Here is a 19,220-nt window from a genome sequence, read left to right as displayed (position 1 = left end):
ACGGATGAATGTCAGAATGCTTTTGAACAATTGAGACAAGCTCTTTGTTCTGCACCAGTGTTAGGTACACCTGATTACACGAAGATTTTCACATTGTATGTACACGAGAAGGATGGGTGCGCGTTGTCAGTTTTAGTACAGACACACGGAGACAAACAGAGGCCTTGTGCATACTTCTCGGCGGTACTCGACCCTGTGGCTCGAGGATTGCCTGGATGTTTTCGAGCAGTTGCAGCAACAGCAGTAGCGATACGACAAAGTGAGGGAATAGTTTTGTCACACAAATTGTTGGTGTTAGTTCCCCATGCGGTAGATGCGTTATTGAATCAAACGAAAACACAGCATCTAACCAGTGCCCGTCTGACAGGATATGAGTTAACGTTGTTGGCGCCGCACATCACACTAAAACGATGTGCGACACTGAACCCTGCTACTTTACTGCCGGATCCTGTTGCTGAAACTCAGAAGGAAAAACAACATGATTGTGTTTTTCTGACTGAGGAACAGACAAAGGGTCGTATCGATTTACAGGATACACCCTTTCCAGATGTAGATGGGGAACTGTGGGTTGATGGATCGTGCGTGAGGTTACCAGATGGTACGACTTCCGCAGCTTATGCGATCACGACAGTTAAGACAGTGGTAGAAGCAGCACGAATACCTCAGAAATCGGCTCAAGCAGCTGAATTGATAGCCTTGAAGAAAGCATGTGAGTTAAGTGCTGGACTATGTGTGAACATTTACACGGATAGTCGTTACGCTTTTGGAGTAGTGCATGATTTTGGCCTACTCTGGAAGGAACGAGGATTCTTGACTTCACACGGAGTACACATCATGCATGGAGAATTGGTACGCGATCTCCTGAATGCACTATTATGTCCAAAGAAAGTAGCAATAGTCAAATGCAGTGCACATAAAAAGGTGACGGACAAAATAGGACAAGGCAATGCTTTCGCAGATCGCATTGCGAGAGAGACCGCTATGCTACAAAATAATTCTCCCATGTATGTGGTAAAATCACAAGCCGAGCGGTGGCATGATGCTAGAGAAGAAATACTAGATATACAGAAATCAGCATCTGAGGCAGGACTTACGAAATGGGCCACTGAAGGAGTATTGGATGATGAGGGTTGCTGGGACAGTAAAGATATGGAGAGATGGAAACTACCCATGGCCTATTTACAAACAATGGTGCAAATGACACATGGGCTGGCACACATTGGAGCTTTCGCAATTACTAAATTGCTTACACGAGTTTGGGAGAATCCTGAAATTGCTAGCACGGCTAAGAGAGTAGTGCAGACCTGTCTGATATGTTTACAGCACAATCCTGGACAAGGGACTCATACTCCTAAAGGAGGGTTTGTTCCACCTACTGCACCATTCGAAGTACTACAGATGGATTACATCCAGCTGGAACGCTGTAATAATCTCAAGTATGTCCTAGTGGTGGTGTGTGCCTTCAGCAAATGGATTGAGGCTTACCCAACGAAAGACAATACAGCATTGACAACAGCTAAGGTGTTACTCAAAGAGTACTTCCCGCGCTATGGTGTTTGTAAGTTTATGTGGAGTGATAATGGTCCTCATTTTATTGGGAAAGTAGTAGAGTACGTCCTGAAAGGATTGGGAATCAAGCAACGATTCCACGCTGTCTTTCATCCGCAATCAGCAGGTTTGGTAGAAAGATACAATGCGACTTTGAAGCTAAAGCTAGCAAAGATTGTGGCATCCACATCTCTGAAATGGCCGGATGCTTTGCCTCTGGCATTGCTGTCTATTCGATCAGTGCCACATTCTAGATCTGGCCTCACACCCTATGAAGTGGTGTTTGGAAGGCCGATGAATATTTGGGGAGTTCCTAAGCCTCGTTTGATACATGATGTGCCTTGTATAATGATGAATGATTATTTGGCACGATTAACAAATGATTTGCTTTCTATTCATCAACAGGTTCGAGAAGCGCTCCCTGATAACTCCACTGGTGAGGCTCACGATCTTCGTCCTGGCGACTATGTCATGATCCGAGTGTTCGAGCGTTCCAGCAGTTTGGAACCGAGATGGCATGGCCCTGAGCAAGTGCTGCTGGCGACTCGGACTGCTGTGAGAGTCACCAATAGGAAGCGGTGGATACATTCAACGCACTGCCGACGTGTCTCTCCGGATCTGGTGAGCCCTGTGGTGCTATCCGAGTACAGAAAGATTTTGGATGCAGAAAAGGGCCCAGCTGTCACGCCTGATGAATTGGAGGGAGCCTTCCCGGACCACACTGTTTCTGATAAAGTGAAGTACAATCTACGTCCCAGGAAATAAGATTCCTTTTTGCATTTTTGAACTGGTTGGTAACCGCTCTGAGGTTTGTGAAACGGAAGCCGGGAATATCAAGGGGGGGGGGATCAGTTCTGCCCAGTGTAGCGACACCCGTCTTGAATCCCGGAGAACAAATCAACGGCAGCCTCGGTCCAGAACCATCGTTTTTATTTTTTCGTTTAGTGTTGTTTTTGAAGAGTATTGTTTTGTGAACTATGGCATCTCCTTCGACACGAAAAGGGAGAATTCTTGGTGCTGTTTTGTTTGTCTTGACCATAGTGGTGATCGCAGTATTAGCTTGGACTATAGAACAATTGTTTCCTGCACGAGAACATTTGCTGCCCACCACTCCAAGCCCATCTGAACATTTTCATTTTACTTTGCCTTTTCACGAAGAAAGACATAGGCAGACTTATTTGAATAACAGCTTTATTCAGATTTTGCATCATACTCATAACATGACCAACACATCCAATTGTTGGGTATGTGGAATGTTGCCCGGACATCAGAAGAGGGGAGGAACTCCACTCATTCCTCTCCCGTTTTCTCATAATGGTTCTTGCCATGCTTGGTATACTCTTCTTTTCACTCTGCGATGGCCAACGAAAGGTGGATTACTTTTTCGATTGAACAAAATATGCTATAACGACAAAGATGGTTATCCACACGCTGAAGGAACTAAATTTGAATGGGAAGAGTATCGTCCGGACAATGTCTCTGCACCTCGTGTATATACGAATCAAAGACTTATAAATGTGACGAGCTTGCATATGATAACAGTTATTGATATAAAAGCAGATCTGTGTATTAGAAATAAAGGTACAATCCCTGTAGGCCGCAGTGAATGTAATATTACACTTACCTTTGATACGCCAACTGGAATTGCATTCGTAGCTTCACGTAACACATATTTCATTTGTGGAAATAAGGGATACCATCGTCTACCATTGGGATGGTTAGGAACGTGTTACATAGCTTTTGTATTACCACCTGTATTTATTGCTCCTCCTATGTACCACAATGATTACGTGCTGTACCATGATTTCGTACTGAACAGAGTTAAACGAACATTAGATCTTGATGAAATCGACCAAACTGATACCACTTTACAACAATATGTAGATTTCAACTTGGGTTTATTTTCATTTGTAGGAGCTGCACTGAATAGCAGGAAGATAAGGCGGCTTACACGTGTGGTGGAAGCTGTCGCTAATGAAACTGCCTCTGCTTTAGGGAATATTACTGAGGAATCGCAAATTACCAGAATTGTAGCGCTCCAGAACCGAATGGTTCTAGATGTGATACTAGCTGACAGGGGCGGAGCATGCCGCGTCATCGGAAGTAGTTGTTGCGTGTACGTGCCAGATAACTCACCTTCCGTGTATGATTCTATTACGAAATTACATAAGATAGCTGCTGAGATCCACCCAGAAAATGGAACATGGACCTTTTCTGGTTGGTTCTGGACCCTCTTTAGTACTTGGGGTTGGAAATTATTAACGATTCTATGCATTTTTATTGGAGTACTATTTTCCCTTTGTTTATGTATTCAATGTGGCCCTACATTATGTTCTGTATGTATCACAGCCTGCATTCCGTCTAAACGAGCTATTGTTAAGCAAGAGAAACTGATCAATGATGAAGTATTGAAAATAATGGCTATTAACATTGATGATGAACATTCTGACTACGTCCATTATGAGGTAGCTTTTGCTAAACGCTAAAAGGGCCGTCTGTCGTGTTTTGGCAGCTCCTGAGTTAGCGTTTAGCACAGCTACACGGTCTTTTCGTTAACTTGACCAAAACGAACGGGGGGCCATTTTGAATCCTTCTGGCTTCCATTTTCTATGAACATGCTTTCTCGATACCCATGGTCACCTATTCTACTCGGTAACAGGCTATTTTTTAGTACTGGTCAAGCGCACAGGCGCACTATGCATCAACTGGTCATTCTTTAGGAATGTTAAACACTAACTGACCAGTGCTATTGAACTCCTCCCACATGCTGGCTGTGTTCCAAAAATGACCTTATATGTACCTAAAATATGTAACTTGTAACCACCTATCTTTTTATTGCTATTAAACTGTATAAAAGAGGTCGCGCACCGATGTTCGGTGTGCTACTTCTTACATTGCCGAAGGGTGCTGTAGGAATGTATCACCACCCCATGGGGTCTTAATAAACTTGTCTTTTGCCTTTTCCAGTGTCCGTGCCAACTTCTATACTAAGGTGTATGAAAGTTTAGCAGAGTATGTAGGCCTGATTTGAACCCAACACCACAACTGGTCGATGGTGATTGAAGAACTATACTGGCTGCCTCTGCAGCACTCAAGGCCTTGGACTTAAGTTGGCCTGGTGGTGGTGGTGGCACTGAGCCCAATGGAGCGGGGGTGCTGCTGCCAGCTTGGTCCCCAGCAGATCCCGCTGCTGCTGCAGGCATACTTTTTTTTTTACTCCCAAAAAAAGGGGCGGGCGGCACACCAGTGTCCTTGGTAACTTGCTTCTTCTGCTCCTTACTGGCACCTTTCTTGCTAGAGGAGCTATGGGTTACTTTTTTTGGGGCCATCTTCTTCAGAGCAGGTCAGCAGGCAGCAGTTGCACGAGTTGCAGAGGGTTCTGTGTCCAGACGTGACGTCACATGACGTTATGCTGCACACACACACCGCTGCAGGTCTTCTTCCTGGCACTGGTGGTTCTCTTGAGTCTTCTTGTGCACCTAAAAGCAATGGAAGACAGAGGAACATCAGTTCAGTTATACACCCCAAAAAATCGACAAAACACAGAAAAATGAGCACAATCCCATGCCATCCATGATGTTTAAATTGAAGACACCCCACAGAAAGACTAGGGACATGCAAGTATGCAACACTCACTACCCCTGGGCATAATGGATGAAAAGTAGGCAAAATAAGTGCATGCCTCAGACACTGCCTCTCTTCAAAATGGCCCCTTACACCCCAAGCACATGTTGCCTGTACCAGCCAGCACTCAAGATGGCCACCACCACCACCCACATGGCCAGTCCACATCAACAGTACACCCCCAAAAACAGAAAAACAGCCAGAAATCACCACAATCCAATGCCATCCATGATGTTTACATTAAAGAGAGTGAGACCACACCACAGGCACACTCAGTCCATGCACCACCACCCCTGGGCAAAAGGCCACACCAGCAGCCCCCAAAAAACGACAAAAAACAATAAAATAAGCACAATCCCAGCCCATCCATGGCCTCAATTATGTTTAAATTCAAGAAGACACCCCACAGAAAGACTAGGCCCATGCAACACTCACCACCCCTGGGCAAAGGGCCCCACCAGCAGGCCCAAAAAAACGACCAAAAACAATAAAATCAGCACAAGCCCAGCCCATCCATGGCCTCAATGGTGTTTAAATTCAAGAAGACACCCCTCAGAAAGACTAGGCCCATGCAACACTCACCACCCCTGGGCAAAGGGCCCCACCAGCAGGCCCAAAAAAACGACAAAAAACAATAAAAACAGCACAATCCCAGCCCATCCATGGCCTCAATGGTGTTTAAATTCAAGAAGACACCCCTCAGAAACACTAGGCCCATGCAACACTCAGTCACTACCCCTGGGCATAATGGATAAAAAGTAGGCAAAATAAGTGCATGCCTCAGACACTGCCTCTCTTCAAAATGGCCCCTTACACCCCAAGCACATGTTGCCTGTACCAGCCAGCACTCAAGATGGCCACCACCACCACCCACATGGCCAGTCCACATCAACAGTACACCCCCAAAAAACAGAAAAACAGCCAGAAATCACCACAATCCAATGCCATCCATGATGTTTACATTAAAGAGAGTGAGACCACACCACAGGCACACTCAATCCATGCACCACCACCCCTGGGCAAAAGGCCACACCAGCAGCCCCCAAAAATGACAAAAAACAATAAAATAAGCACAATCCCAGCCCATCCATGGCCTCAATTATGTTTAAATTCAAGAAGACACCCCACAGAAAGACTAGGCCCATGCAACACTCACCACCCCTGGGCAAAGGGCCCCACCAGCAGGCCCAAAAAAAGACAAAAAACAATAAAATCAGCACAATCCCAGCCCATCCATGGCCTCAATGGTGTTTAAATTCAAGAAGACACCCCTCAGAAACACAAGGCCCATGCAACACTCACTACCCCTGGGCATAATGGATGAAAAGTAGGCAAAATAAGTGCAGGCCTCAGACACTGCCTCTCCTCAAAATGGCCCCTTACACCCCAAGCACATGTTGCTGCCTGTACCAGCCAGCACTCAAGATGGCCACCACCACCACCCACATGGCCAGTCCACATCAACAGTACACCCCCAAAAAACAGAAAAACAGCCAGAAATCACCACAATCCAATGCCATCCATGATGTTTACATTAAAGAGAGTGAGACCACACCACAGGCACACTCAGTCCATGCACCACCACCCCTGGGCAAAAGGCCACACCAGCAGCCCCCAAAAAACGACAAAAAACAATAAAATAAGCACAATCCCAGCCCATCCATGGCCTCAATTATGTTTAAATTCAAGAAGACACCCCACAGAAAGACTAGGCCCATGCAACACTCACCACCCCTGGGCAAAGGGCCCCACCAGCAGGCCCAGAAAAACGACCAAAAACAATAAAATCAGCACAAGCCCAGCCCATCCATGGCCTCAATGGTGTTTAAATTCAAGAAGACACCCCTCAGAAAGACTAGGCCCATGCAACACTCACCTCACCACCACCCCTGGGCAAAGGGCCCCACCAGCAGGCCCAAAAAAACGACAGAAAACAACAACATCAGCACAATCCCAGCCCATCCATGGCCTCAATGGTGTTTAAATTCAAGAAGACACCCCTCAGAAACACTAGGCCCATGCAACACTCACTACCCCTGGGCATAATGGATGAAAAGTAGGCAAAATAAGTGCAGGCCTCAGACACTGCCTCTCCTCAAAATGGCCCCTTACACCCCAAGCACATGTTGCTGCCTGTACCAGCCAGCACTCAAGATGGCCACCACCACCACCCACATGGCCAGTCCACATCAACAGTACACCCCCAAAAAACAGAAAAACAGCCAGAAATCACCACAATCCAATGCCATCCATGATGTTTACATTAAAGAGAGTGAGACCACACTACAGGCACACTCAGTCCATGCACCACTACCCCTGGGCAAAGGGCCCCACCAGCAGCCCCAAAAAAACGACAAAAAACAATAAAATAAGCACAATCCCAGCACATCCATGGCCTCAATTATGTTTAAATTCAAGAAGACACCCCACAGAAAGACTAGGCCCATGCAACACTCACCACCCCTGGGCAAAGGGCCACACCAGCAGGCCCAAAAAAACGACAAAAATCAGCACAATCCCAGCCCATCCATGGCCTCAATGGTGTTTAAATTCAACAAAACAGTTGTATCATGCACCCCTAACCAACCCTGGTCCTACTGGATACTGTGGCTACCCACAATATAATTTATTTAATGTTCTGAAAAAGTTCCAAAATTGTACTTGCAGCAACTGTAATGCCCCAAACAAACTTACTTGTGAAAGTTGATTTCTAATCCAAAAGTGATCCAAAGACAGTCAAAAAGGCCTCAAATCCAAATATCCAGCAGCACCCACAAAAAGTAATCCTTCCAGCTCCAGATCCAAATGAAAGTGACCAGGAGATGGACAAAGCACTGGGAGGAGCCTGCTGGACAGGAACAGGAAGTTGGAGACTGTGGGGCACTTCCTTCCTCCCTCCCCCCCCAAAAATGGACTCCTTGCAAAAAAAAAGGCCATGCAAATGTCAACCTGAGGAGTGATTCTGATAAAAATCATAATTTTCTGAAGGTTTATCCTGTTTGCTGGTGATTTTCTTGTGCAGAATTGCAAAAGCTCTATTTCGCGAGTGCGAGATTGTTCCTTTCCGCCGCAACTATGTGTTCGCAATTGCGAACTCTCGCGAGGTGTGCTGTGCAAGGTGGCAAGCCGCGATTACGTATTCGCGGGCGCCAAACTCCCGCGGGATCACGCAGCAAGATCCAAAATGGCGCGGCACTCGCAAAGAAAAACAACTCGGCAAACGCTAAATGACGGAAAGTGAACGCCGTGCACCACGCCGCGCGCCGCAACCAAGCAAAAAATCCGCCGCGAGCGGATTCACGGATTTTCGACTAATTCGCGAGAGTTCGCGGATTGCGAATTTGCCGAAAATCCGAAAAATCCGCGAGCGGAGCGGATTTTACGCCCATGCTTACTCATCGGGACTTCCAGGGAAGCCCGGCCATCTGGTCACCCCATAGGAAAGCATTGGGCGTGACCAGATGGCCGAGGGCAGAGGGGCGACCAGATGGCCGGGACCGAAAGGACTCCCAGCTGCCCACCCGAGCCTTCGTGGTAGGGTTCCCGCCCCGCCTGCCCTTGTAGGGCTTGGGGGCTGCAGGGCTCGGGGGCTGCAGGGCTCGGGGGCTGCAGGTCTCCAGGGCTGCAGGGCTCTGGGGCTGCAGGGCTCCGGGGGCTGCAGGGCTCGGGGGCTGCAGGGCTGTAGGGCTCCGGGGCTGCAGGGCTCCGGGGCTGCAGGGCTCAGCGGGGCTCCGAAACCCAACTCTGGGCCTCAGGCATGGGGAGTGACGCGAGCGCTCCTGGCGCCCAGCCGCCTGGAGGAAAACTGCCCGGAGCCTTGCAGGTCTCCGGGGCTCTGCACCAGGGACCCTTGTCCCGGGCAGATGGACTCTTGGCAGGCCATAGGACGGGGGCTCCCAAACCCAGGCCCCGCGGCCGGTGCCTGCTTTCCAACCCAACCAGGCTGTGGAGATCAGGGATCCTTCCCAGGCATGAGGGACCCCTGTCCCGGGCACACGGACCCTCAGGACGTGCCCTCGTTTTCAGCAAATTTCTTCTAAAATTCTGCATAGTGTGCGTAGTGGTGCTACGCACACTACGCCCAGTCCTAAAAGGAATAGAAGGTGTGACCAGCATTGTGAATGCCAAACATCAGTGAGAGCCTGTTCCTGACTTAAAGTCCTCAGGGCCTTGAAGACCTTAGGTTTCCAACCGCTATAATTTAAATTATTACCTGAGGTTCTACTCTGATTAGCGGGCAGATTTATATTAAAATCACCACAGATATTATTAGGTAGAGTCCACTCAGCCAATTCATTATTCAAATAATCAGTCCTGAACGATACTGCCATATTCCGTACATATGGTGAGTGAATCTCCATTTTCCCTGCGTCACTCTGTAATAGCACACCTCCCTTTTTGATCAGTTAATGTGCGTATAAATTTAATTGAGCGTTTGGCGCATAATATTGCCAGCCCGCTTGTCCTGGTACTTTGTGTTGTAGCCCCTATTACTATAAAACTGAGTGAGTCTAGCAGGTGGATCTGTGTTCTATCAATATGTGTTGCAGCAGCAGTGTTGCGACGTTTCTTAGAATCGTTTAGGACACACATTAATTGTTGAAAATGTACTCATTTTATTCCATAAAGTTATTCCAGTTCACATACCCCCGTCTAGATAAGAAAAAAAAATTGAGCCATCCCTCTTGGTGCCAACCCCTTCCCCCTCCCTACCCCTTCCCCATCCCACTGGGAGCCCCCCCTCTCACCACCTACCACTGAGACTACCTAGCTCTGCCTGAGCCAGGGTGACCCCCAACTTGAACTATGCACCCCATCTGTGCTGAAATCCATTTGTATTCATTTGCCTGTGCTTTTAAAAAAAAACTATATCATTTTCATTATTTATCACTTTTGAAGATTTTTGAAAGCATTAACCCTTGAGCATTAGGCTTTTTTAATGTTTACTTTGTGACCCTTGTTGACTCTGTGATCTCCTGCAGGTAGGATTGGGCCTGAATTTCAGAAGTGAAACTGCACAAGACTCCCTTGTCGATAATGTTAAGGCATGCTGGATTCTGTAGATATACTGTTGCTCCTATTTATTGTAAAGGGGCAAAGAGTTGCCTTACTAAGTCACAGAGTGTCTGGCGTAGGAGGAAATTGCCAAAATACACTAACATAGTGCGAGGGTACTGGGTTGAGGACTGAAGACATTCGGAAGGTGTTAATGGGAAGCGGTAAGCACACACTATCTCCTTATCCCAGTCACAGGATTGCAGCTTGGGCACCGCACCTTTGGGAAGCGTGATCATACAGGCCCTGGGGTCGCTCCCTTCCACTCCTTCCGAGATCCCAAGAAAGCAAAGGTTGTTACGTCGCATTCTGTTTTCTTGTTCCTCGAGCTTCTGCATTAAGTCCTTGATTATGCCTTCATGTCCGTCACCCTGTACTTTCAGGGAGGAGATGTCTTTCTCCAAGTTCTCTGTGCACACTTCGACAGACGACATTCTATCAGCAATTTCGGCACAAGTGCGACACACTTTCCTTCGTACACCTTGTACCTTTTGTGTAGCTTGTCGATTTTTCCTATTGCCCGACTTAACTTCTTCTTGGATGCTCCTAATTGAGTGTAAAACTTCTGCAAGTGTGGGATCATCCTTGCTTCTGGAGTTACTACCCACGAGTCACATTTGGGTAAAGAGTTGCCACCAGAGCATACAGTACATTCTGAGGGAGTCACCAGCTGAGAAGATAAATAATCCCACCTGAGTTCGGCATTGCTTCCGTGGTCCGAGGTCCTCACGCTCTTGCATCTACTTTACCTTTTCTTTTTCCCCCACGACTTCTCTTTTTGTGCTGCGGTTTTCCATAAAGCCTCTGCCTCTGAGTCTGTACTACTTCCTTAGTCATGTCTCCCTCCATCACTGATTGTGGATAATCCAGTCTCATACATCTCAGATTCGTCCGTTGCGGAGTGGATTTTCCCCCTTTTGTCGGGTGTCTCTGTCTGCTAATATGTTGTTATCAGCTGGGGTCCCTTGTGGCATGGCAATCATATTTGCAATCTCCTTAACAGTTGATTCTTTTTCGGTTGCCCTTGCATCTGGGTTTGGGAGATTTGCTGAGGGGCCATTCCTTGCTTGCTCTGTCCCTACATCTGTATAATCTGGAGATGGCTCCTGTGCCTGAATTTTCTTGTGGTGTGGAACATGTTACGATTGTGGTTGGATCTGAAATTGAGGTTGGGGCTTCTTGAACCATCAGCACAGTGGCCACGGAGTGTTGAAGCTCGCCCCCGGTGCCTTCCAAGGATTTGCCTAGCACAGTTAAGGTGGGCCGCCCTCATATGGTGACCCTACAACAAGCTTGTCGTTGAGAGTTTTCCCCTCAATAAAACCAAAAATATTAGAGATTAGAGGCTGAGAGCTAAGCGTTTGGGTAGTATCAGCAGGTTTAGGTTTTTTTATTTGTAGTCTCTTTACTTGCTTAGTCGTTAGATCAGTACTATCTGCAGACTTCCCTCTTTCTACTTGCTCCCTGCTTTTTGCCCCTCGAGTTTCCGGGCACCTCAGAAAAATCTCTACTGCTCCAAGGTGCCCCGGCTGTGTAGCCACAGCTTCAGTTGCAACAGGGAATGGTATATTATTATTTTTACTTTTGATCGTTTTTGCCCCTTGCCCAGTCATTCTTACTTGCTTGCCTTCTCTATCCAGGGGGCAAAGAATCCTCTGTCTCTGGTTTCTGGACGGGTTCCGGCTACAGTGCAGCTTGCTGCTCTCCATGCCTGCGTTGGTCAGGAGCTGATGGAAAGTCGATAGAATTACGTCGAGGCTGCGCACCATTGAGAGCCACAGTAGGGCAATGCAGTACGAGGATGCTGGTGCCACACGGTTCACCGTTGATGAGCCAGTCAGGTGTCTCAATGTTTCTTGGCGTCCTTTCGTATACTTGAACCATGCAGATATCACGGTGATCCTGAGGAATCCCTGCTGCTCCATGCGATGAGAGTTATTGGCAGTTATGCATCAGGTAACATTCGGGTAGGATTCAACGTCTTGTATACAAGATGAGATAGCATATCAGCGCTTGTTGGTGTCAGCTTAAGGGTCAGACCAGGGGAGATCCAACGGGTAGCTGCTACTCAGTCGACATCTTGTCTCCCAGAGCTAAAAAATGCATTGGTCAAACTATCTAACACATCATCCAGACAGTACATGATTGCTTGGTGAGTAGAAGACAAATCAATCCTTCGTTAACAAAATTAGACTGCATTAGGGTAGTGGTAGTATAAACTCCAAACACCCCAGCAGTAGCATTAATGAGTTCTTAACCACTATCACAGAACATACATGATGGATCAATGTGAAAATATGTAGCAAGTTATATTGTTTCCTCTTCACATTGATGATGATTCTTATCCATTCAACATTTTTAACAACTACACATGCCGTCATTGCAACACGTCAGCTGCAGTAGCTGTAAAAAATATGAGGGTTTTACCATTGCACTACTCACACCCATGTGTCGCTCCCCTACCAGTGAGCTCGGGAACCACTCATGACTTGGTTGATGGAACCATTAGGGAAGCCCACTAAATACTCATGAGGAAGCATTGACCCAGACACAAAGGCAGACCAGGAATACAGTAGATCATGCATTGGCATCCTAACACAGAGGTTTAGATACTTGCATTGTATAGAAGGTGCACTTCTAGACACACCTGATATGGTGTGCCATATCCTAGTGGTATGAACCACGCACCATAACATTGTCAGCTGGCAATGCATACATATGCCCGAGGACATGGAAGATTGAGGACATATCACTGCTGGAGGGGAGTCTCATTGAGAATAACCAATAGACCTGGCTAAAGGGAGGTTGACATACCTCAAGAGTTTAGATTAGGTGATAGATGTTACTGAATACTGTACATTAAACTCTATTTATTTCGTAGTTGATTAAACATTTCTCCAGGCATTGTGACAGTGTAGGAAGGCTTGTAATTGAAAAATAAATTTCTATATACAACTGCATGAGATACCCAAGTGTTTCAGTCCTCATTTATGTGGGGATAAAGCTAGGATTCAACACTTTATAAATGTTATAATCAACCATAATATATTTATGTTATTAAAAACATTTTTAGCAAGCATTGGAAAGACAATAGGTCTGGCCTTTCATGTAACCGCAGTATCTTCAGGGGGTTGACTCACCAACGGTTCCAGCGTTCTCCGAGGCCGGGCTTTGCTCCGCCGCAGCACCAGCAGCAAACAGCCGGGCCTTGCTCCGCCTGCTCCCCGGCCGGGCTTGGCTCCGCCGGGTCCCTCCCACCACCAGTGATGCCCTGAGCAGCGCCAGGAGGCGCATAAAGGCAGCGCCAGTGCAGAGTCCTGTGGGGTTGACTCACCAACGGTTCCAGCGTTCTCCGAGGCCGGGCTTTGCTCCGCCGCAGCATCAGCAGCAAAGGGCCGGGCCTTGCTCTGCCTGCTCCCTGGCCGGGCTTGCCTCCGCAGGGTTCCTCCCACCACCAGTAACGCCCTGAGCAGCGCCAGGAGGCGCATAAAGGCAGTGCCAGTCCCTCGTCCAGCGGGACGCGCGCGGGCGCGCGCCGGGTTGAAGCCCGGGACAAGGGCGGGGCCGTCTGCGGCCGTCAGAGGCCAGAGGAGACCGGGCTGGGCCATGGACTTGGGCTCCCTTTTCTCTGGACCCTTCTAATCTGTGAGATATAATTTTTAAAATTGTAATCTTTATGTTCTGTGGTTCCTTTTTGGATGCACTTGATCTAGAAGTAGTTTTCCTGGGTGATTCCTATTTACTACATTAGTTTCTGTGTATATATCTTGAAGTGCCTTAGGTTCCTTAAAATGTTGAAACTCAGGTCGGCAAAAATACCGACTGACACCAGGACAATGGATAACTATCTAGTCAAGGTGGTTAGTAAAATTAATAAAGAAAGGCGACTTTCATTAAATAGGGTAAGCCCTACGGCTTCTCCTACAAGTCCAACATCCCCTCTAGTTTCCCCACTCCCGGTGGATAGTGGCAATGAAGATCAGATTGTAATTACTATTAATGATATAGCCCCAGTAGAGTTACAGGAAGAGCGGGAAGAATTAGACGATTTTTCTCGTTGTTCGACCCCAACACCCTCTCCCAGGTCATCGCCTGCCCCATCGCCTACACGTAGAGCTGTGAGGGCATGTAGGAAGGCACCTGTAAAGCGGGCGGGGGCCAGGAAATCAAAAAAGACAGGGACCATATCCTGCAGTTCAGGGTGTGCAACTGAACCCACAAATAATGCTGAGTTGATTAATCTGCTCCCTGCTCACATCGAGTTATTGGCAAGTATTATTGAATCAAAATTCGAACTTTTGATTAAACCTCTTGTAGTAAAATTAGATCAGGTTACACAAGAGGTTTCTAGATTAGGGGACCTTCTAAACTCACACATAACCCTGACCAAAACACACAAGTGCGACAATGCTGGCAATAATGTAATGGGGGCTGCAGGTAGCGCCAGTAAAGGGGGGAATAGGATTAGGGGCACTACACAATCTATATCAGTAAAACAACCACCAATGGCATCAGCCCCCATGTCACTACCACTATTAGCACCAGTAATTCAACCACCTCCACCGAATCTGGGCAGCCAGAATATAATAGCTGGGGGGAACAAGGAAGGGAGAAACGTGCCCAAGACAAGAACTACAGTTAATCTCCCTCCAGAGTGCGTCCCATACACAGTTGTATTAATAAACGTCCCTGAGGTTGATTCTTATCTCACTGACCCTAGGCTAGAAACACATGCTGCCCTAAAAAATAAATCATTAGCGTGGTTGAATAGGAATTGTGGTTTTCCATTTGCTTTTTCAAATGACATCATTTCTACACGAAGAGTCAGTTGGATAGGTAATTCTAGGAAGAATACTGGGGGGGACTGTATTATTATAAATTTCAAGCACCCGCAACATGTTGCCACAGTCCTACTCAGAGCAGCTTCCTTACCCATAGCGGATAACATCGTATGCGCACGGCCTCTTGGGTTTTTCTATAACCATCTAATTAACACCCAGTCCTCACAACCTGACCAGCCCAAGTTCCCTGTCTTCGTAAAGAGACTGGGAGTTGCATGTCCAGCGCCAAATGTTTTTCAACCTCCAAATACTCTGGATCCTTACTGTTATCAGTTGGCTAGCCCGTACAATCAATTGGACCAAGCCCTATTATTATCCAATTGTTACACTCCTTTAGCCTCACTGGAGGAAAATGATTGACGTCCAATTGAACCTAGAATTAAATCTCAGCCCCCATCATCTACTTTCAGAATTGCAACCTGGACTATTGCTGGGATTAAGGCTCAGGCTGGAAATGATGTGTGGATTAATTCTTTAAAAACTTTTGACATTATTGTTTTACAAGAGACTTGGGATCAGTTTAATAGCTTTTCTTCGGATGGTTACAGTCATTTTTGCATCCCAGCAACCAGTAGTGCCGCAAGTAGAGCGAAGGGCGGCTTACTAAGTCTATTTAAACTTGATATTAAAGGCACTTTTTTGCAGTGTAATTCAGGATGTGAGAATTGTCTAATTGTTGAACTCTCTACCCAGGATAAAGCTAAGATCTTATTTATAAACTTTTATAACTCTAATGCAAATGAGTGCACCGGTTATAATTTGGATGTTCTGGATACATTTTTGTCAGTCTACAGTGTAATTGTAAATACTTTTGAAATAATATTACTTGGGGATTTTAATATTCACCCATGCACCCTACCATGTATTTGTTTTGAGGAAGATGGCTCTCCTTATTCTTCATCCATCCATCTGGAACATACTAGACAGGGGGAGTGTCTAGAAAATTTCCTGGCTAGATGGAATTTATATGAGTCGGGTTGCGGGGATGGTAAAAACAGGCCCCCTACATTTAAGGGAATAGATGATGGTACTATCATTGACTACATTTTTATGTCTTCTTTTTTGTTGTGCAAGGTTTTAACCTATAATACTGAGGTCTCGGTTTTTAGCGACCATAACCCAGTGTTTATGGAAATAATGCCTACGGACTTACTTTCAATTAAAACGGTGACACACAGAGGTGGTCTAAATGTGACCATTAAAGACCAAGGACGTAGGCTAAAATGGACAAATATAGTCCCTGAAACTTTTTTAAAAGAGGTACTGCATAAAGTGAGGATGAAGTAGCAATATGCTTAGCAAAACGGGTGCAAAATAAAGAAGTGGTCCTTGCTTTTGATAATATATGCATTGCAATTAATTACAATTTACTTGCTGGCCCAAGACAGAAGCCGCTTCAGGGCAAGAAGTGGTTTAACAAAATATGCTCCAAGGCACACGGAGAACTACTTAGAGCCCTGAAGGTCACCCCAAAAGATAGTGCCAAAATAGCTAGTTTAAGAAAGGCGTATAAAAAAGCTATTGTAGAAAGAAAAAAAGAGCTGAAAGATGATGCTTGGGCCCAACTACTTGACCCAGATACCCTAAAAAATAGTGGATTATTCTGGAAAATTGAAAAACAACCATTATTCTCGGGGGAGGAGAATTCCTCACTCGAGGCTAATATTCCAGATGAGGGCTGGATAAAACATTTTGGAAAAATATACTCTGACCCTAGTAATAATTCGCTAATGGGAGCTACCACTTTCACCATCGAGGGCCCTGCTGTAACCTTCGAGGCTGCAGAAGTGGAAAGGGCGATAGATCTGACCTTGAAAAACAAGGCCCCAGGACCTGATGGGGTCCCTGCAGATGTTTTTAAATGTGCTCCAAAATTTTGGTCAAAGATATTGTGTAACATTTTTAACGCTCTAACCCATGACAATATACCGGCCTCATGGAAACAATCAATCATCATTCCAGTTTACAAAAAGGGTAATAGGCAGGACCCCTCCTGATATAGACCCATTTCTCTAATTGACTCTTCTGTTAAAATACTGGGACGGGTCATTTTGTACAAATTGAATGAATGGGTGAATGAGAGAGGGATCCTATCAAATGTCCAATATGGGTTTAGACCAAAGAGGAGCACATTAGATCAAGGTCTTAATTTACATCTGCTAGTGGATAAATACACTAAGGCCAAGGAGGGGTCCATGTACCTGGGGTTCATGGACCTCTCGTCAGCTTTTGACCTTGTATCCTGGCCCCCCTTCTATTCACGATTTACATACACGCCCTGGAACCCGTACTAAAGGAGGCTTCCCTTGATATTCCGCGTGTAGGAGAACTTGGTATTCCAGTTCTCCTATACGCGGATGATGCTGACCTACTTTCGCGGACTGGGGTCAGTCTACAACGACTTTTGGACGTCTTCGAGAACTTTATGGGTTCCCTGGACCTTAAAATAAATGTTAAGAAGTTCCAAATTATGATAATGGGTAGGTGTTCCAGGAAGAGGTACTCTAAAACTTTTATCTGTGGAAAAGAAGAACTCTGTAGAGTACGCACTTTCCCATATCTGGGGATCACTTTCGATGAGAGAGGAAACTGGGGACCTCAGCTAAAAAACAGAAATATTTCCCTGGCAAGATCCTCTTCTGCTCTTCAGGGTTTCTCGAGAAAATTGGGGGCCAGACCAATAGCAACAACAATGAGAATTTATAAAGCAAAATGTCTTGCAGTGGCTACGTACGGTAGTTCAATCTGGGGATATAGCTCCCCGGATTGTTTACAGATTACCGAGAACAAATTTCTGAGATCGGTTCTCTCTGTGCCACAGTCTACCCCGTCATATACAACCCATACTGAACTGGGAGTAGGTTTTATTTCAGATCTGATAAAAATAGCCCCCCTATTAGCATGGTTGAAGATATGGTTGAATCAGGAAATTCCCCTAAACTACATCATTCTGAAAGACTGTTTACAGCTAGATAGATATAATATCTAGGTTGGCATATATCAAAAATAGCTTTGCCAAATTAGGGAGACCTGAGCTTTTTTCCTCACCAGAGTTGATAACATCAAAGGACATTGCACTAATTAAGGGTGCAATGGGTGAAATGCTAACTCTGGAGAGAGAACAAATGGAATTAAACAAAACACTGTGAGGGCTAATATCATTATATCTACCCAAGTAGGTCCTGAAATGTATTTAAAAGTTGTAAATCGACCGTATCATAGGTTCCTCCTAACTCGATTCCGATTTAATTTGATTCATTTGAACCTTGGTTATTTCCCAAATTGGAGTACCCCCGAAAATGCAACGTCGTGTTCTTGTGATAATTTTTCCACCCAGAACACAATGCATTTTTTGATGTTCTGTGGTCATTACACGGCATTAAGGGTGAAATTTTTGATCCCCATTTTAAAGGAGGCTGGGTTTATTCAAGTCAGGCCAGCTCTTCTGTTTCTACAATTATTGCAGACACCTAGGATCATGTTTCACGTTGCCAGCTTTTTAGTGGGTGCTGTTAGGATTAAGAACAGGAATATGATGAATGACTCCTAAATGCTATACTGTACTGGGATGAAATTGAGTATCATGTTTACACAATGATTATGTTTACAGAATGAACATGAGTTGTGGGTACCTATAATGTATGATGTTTTGTATCCTTTTTAGCATGACCTCATTTTATGAATTTGTATGAACTTTTAATGGAAATTTTTAAATTTTTGACATACTTTTACTGTGTATAACTAACTCTGATTTTATCTTGTATATTTTACGTATTGTAGTATATGTAAACTTTGTTTAGTATTATTGTCTTTTTATGATATTGATTTATCGAAATAAAGTATTTTGACAGTCAGAAGCAACAGCTTGAATTCTTTAAGAAGGTTGCAGTCCCTTAAGAAGTTCACACACCTGCAGTACCTCAAGTATTTCCTAGCTGTGCCTCTTGAGTCAGATTTAGAAGTCTTTAAATCATTTAAAAAACCTGCAGTACTTCAAGCAGTTACCTGATGTTCCTCTTGATTGATGTAACTAGTCTTCATAACACTACAGTACCTCTAGTCATGATAAATGTCCCTCTTGAGTCACAAGCGACTGATTCAAATGTCTTTCTCAAAGGTAAGGAGGGGTGTCTTCAACATATAGATTTGTGT

This window comes from Lissotriton helveticus, chromosome 12 (assembly GCF_964261635.1).
Source record: "Lissotriton helveticus chromosome 12, aLisHel1.1, whole genome shotgun sequence".
Taxonomy (NCBI): Eukaryota; Metazoa; Chordata; class Amphibia; order Caudata; family Salamandridae; genus Lissotriton; species Lissotriton helveticus.
This window is presented reverse-complemented; position numbering follows the sequence as displayed.